Source organism: Sinocyclocheilus rhinocerous, unplaced genomic scaffold (assembly GCF_001515625.1).
Source record: "Sinocyclocheilus rhinocerous isolate Xijiao unplaced genomic scaffold, SAMN03320098_v1.1 scaffold35737, whole genome shotgun sequence".
NCBI lineage: Eukaryota > Metazoa > Chordata > Actinopteri > Cypriniformes > Cyprinidae > Sinocyclocheilus > Sinocyclocheilus rhinocerous.
In genome coordinates this window covers 8149-11837 of record NW_015646963.1, presented here as the reverse complement: position 1 = coordinate 11837, position 3689 = coordinate 8149, and the positions used below count along the sequence as shown (strand labels likewise).

The following is a 3689-nucleotide window of genomic DNA, read 5'->3' as shown; positions in this document are numbered from 1 at the left end:
CAATTAAAATATACATAAAAAAATATTAATAATTTATTGATTAATTTATTAAACCATGCAGGTTTTTGCAGACTTTTTAAAAATGCGGTAAAGTCTGCAAAAACGTGCATGGCCTTAAGATCCACCAGGTCAGAATGAAGTGCTTGTCTGGTACACAAGTGATGCAACTCACAGGTCAAGTACCTGGTGAGACGCAGGAGGAGCCCGACCCGGAGTCACCCCATAGTGCCTATACCCTCCACGCACCACTAGATAGGGAGTTCTTGCCCAGAACAGAACCATACCGCCAATCCAAACTGTATGCTAATTGTCGATCATCTTTGACGATAGTGGTCCTGACAGAACGTCAGGTTAAGTGGCCCGCCACTAATAAGGAAAATGAGTGGCACCAGTTTGATGAGGATGTGGACAAGATTCTCCAAGTAACAGCCAGAGGGGATGCTGACCGGAGGCTGCAAACAATGTGCTCAATAACTATCAACATAGCTGCTGAGAGATTTGGCATGAAGAAGCAGCGTCCATCTAGTGGTACTTCGGGACCAAATCGTTGGCAGGAGAAGATTCGACAGCTGCGGCAGGAGCTCCATGTGCTTAGAAGGCAGTTTAAGCAGGCAAATGAGGAGGATAAAGATTCTCCAAGTAACAGCCAGAGGGGATGCTGACCGGAGGTTGCAAGCAATGTGCTCAATAATTATCAACATAGCTGCTGAGAGATTTGGCCTGAAGGAGCAGCGTCCATCTAGTGGTGTTTCGGGACCAAATCATCGGCAAGAGAAGATCCGACAGTTGCGGCAGGAGCTCCGTGTGCTTAGAAGGCAGTTTAAGCAGGCAAATGAGGAGGATAAAGCTGCCCTGGCTGAGCTCCAGAACATCGTAAAGAGTAAGCTTACTACCACCCGTCGAGCTGAGTGACACAGAAAGAGGGGCAAGGAGAGGGCACGCAGACGGGCAGAGTTTGTCACAAATCCTTTAGGATTCTCCAGGAGACTCCTTGGGCAGAAGTGTAGCGGTTGACTCATCTGCACTCAAGACGAGGTTGCTAAGTACCTCAGCACCAATTACAGCGATAGAACAAGAGATCAGGAACTTGGACCGTGTAGCACGTTGATAACCCCACCGGAACCCAGTGTGGCATTTAACCTCAAGGACCCAACCTTGAGAGAGGTTCAGGAGGTTGTCAAAGCAGCTAGGACGAACTCAGCACCAGGTCCAAGTGGAGTGCCCTACGCGGTCTACAAGAGGTGTCCCAAACTCCTTCAGCGCCTATGGAAAATCATCAAAGTCATCTGGAGGAGGGGAAAAGGGGCGCAGCAGTGGAGACATGCAGAGGGTGTCTGGATTCCGAAGGAGGAGAACTCAAGTAACACTGAGCAGTTCAGGGTCGTCTCACTCCTCAGCGTGGAGGGGAAGATATTTTTCAGTATCGTTGCCCGACGCATGACGGAGTTTCTCCTGCAGAACAAATACATTGATACCGCTGTTCAGAAAGGTGGGATCCTGAAAGTGCCAGGCTGTATGGAGCCCACAGGAGTTGTCACCCAGCTAATCTGGGAGCCTCAAGAAGGTGACAGGGACCTGGCAGTGCTGTGGCTCGACCTTGCCAACGCTTATGGATCAATCCCACACAAGCTGGTGGAAACCTCACTGATCGGACATCATGTTCCAGACAGAATCAGGGATCTCATTTTGAACTATTACAGCTGCTTTAATTTGAGAGTCATCTCTGGATCAATAACATCAGCATTTCATAAGCTGGAGAAAGGAATAATCACAGGGTGTACTATATCAGTGAGCTTGTTTGCTTTAGCTATGAATATGCTAGTTAAGTCAGCAGAGGTGGAATGCAGAGGCCCACTTACCCGGTCAGGTGTGTGACAGCCCCCTATCAGAGCTTTTATGGACGATCTGCCAGTAACCACGACATCCGTACCAGGCTGCAGATGGATCCTCCAAGGCCTACGCCTCATCAGTTGGGCCCGAATGGACTTTAAGCCAGTTACGTCCAGATCCCTTGTGGTGAGGAAGGGAAACGTAACCGATAAGTTCCATTTCTCCCTCGGAGGAGTACAAATTCCGTCAATCACAGAGAAGGCAGTTAAGAGCCTGGGAAAAGTCTTCAACAACACACTTAGGGACACAGCCACACTCCATGAAACTGGAAAAGAGTTGCACGCCTGGATAGCTGCAGTGGACAAGTCAGGGCTGCCAGGGAAGTTCAAAGCCTGGATTTACCAGCATGGCATTCTGCCGCGACTCCTCTGGCCACTGCTGGTTTATGACGTCCCCTTAACCACTGTCGAGAGCTTTGAGAGGAAGATCAGCCACTCTCTACGTAGGTGGTTGGGTCTCCCTCGCAGTGTCACCAGCATAGCCTTATATGGAAGGAAGAACAAGCTATAAATCCCCTTCAGTAGCCTGTCGGAGTTTATGGTTTCCCGAGCAAGAGAGGTGCTGCTGTACAGAGAATCCACCGACACCAAAGTTTCCTCAGCTGTCATCGAGGTGAGGACGGGTAGAAAGTGGAGGGCCCAGGAGACAGTCAATCAGGCTGCGGCACAGTGTGCTGGTGGGGACAGTGGCGTCACGACGCGCAGGGCTTGGCTGTAAACATAAACCCCGATATGAAAAGCATCGGGGAAAGGACAGGCGTCAACTGGTCCAAGAAGAAATCCGAGCAGGGGTGGAGGAAAGGCGCATTAGTAGGATGGTGGGGATGCGACAACAAGGGGCATGGACTCGATGGGAACAAGCGACGGACCGAAAGATCTTGTGGACTAAGTTGTGGAAAGCGGAGCCATACTGGATCCAGTTCCTTATCCAATCAGTCTACGATGTCCTCCCCAGTCCAACCAACCTCTTCTCATGGGGCCTGAAAGACACCCCTGCATGCCTCCTGTGCCAAAAAAGAGGATCCCTGGAGCACATATTAAGTTGTTGCTCTAAGGCGCTGGGAGAGGGACGTTATCGGTGGCGCCACAACCAGGTGCTAAGGTTAATTGCTGGAACCATCAGTACCGGAATCTCTCTCAGCAAGCACCAGCAGCCAGTACAGCACACAATCACATTTGTTAAGGCGGGAGAGAAACCACAAGGGAGCAGGAACTCAGCGGGGGGACTTCTAGCAACAGCTCGAGACTGGCAGCTAAAGGTTGACCTGGGAAGGCAGCTCAGATTTCCAGAAACCATCGCCACGACCACACTTAGGCCTGACATGGTCCTATTTTCAGAATCATCAAGGCAGGTGGTTCTACTGGAATTGACTGTGCCCTGGGAAGACCGGATGGAAGAGGCATTTGAACGGAAGAGAGCCAAGTATGAGGAGTTGACAGGTGAATGCCGTAACAGGGGATGGAAGACCCGCTGCCTCCCCATTGAGGTTGGCTGCCGAGGGTTTGCCGGCCAGTCATTGTGCGGGGCCCTCAAGCTCTTGGGAATCAGGGGACTGCACAAGAATAAAGCCATCAGGAACATCATGGATGCCGCGGAGAAGGCATCAAGATGGCTGTGGATCAAAAGGGGCGATCCGTGGACTACACAAGCTACCTAGACACAAGTCGGGGACTGATCACCCCTGGCTGGGTCGCCTGGGCGAGGGTGTATGATGTTGAAAGACCCGAAACACCCGATGACCCCAGGTAACATCACTGATGATGTGTCTAGGGTGCACCTGGAAGGTGTATGTCAAATTA

At 51.0% G+C, this 3689-nt stretch overlaps 1 pseudogene; it reads left to right on the top strand.

Annotated features, from left to right (window-relative positions):
* Nucleotides 1-678: 678 nt before the first annotated feature.
* LOC107708189 (uncharacterized) lies at nt 679-3683 on the top strand (annotated as a pseudogene).
* The last annotated feature ends 6 nt before the right edge of the window (nt 3684-3689 follow it).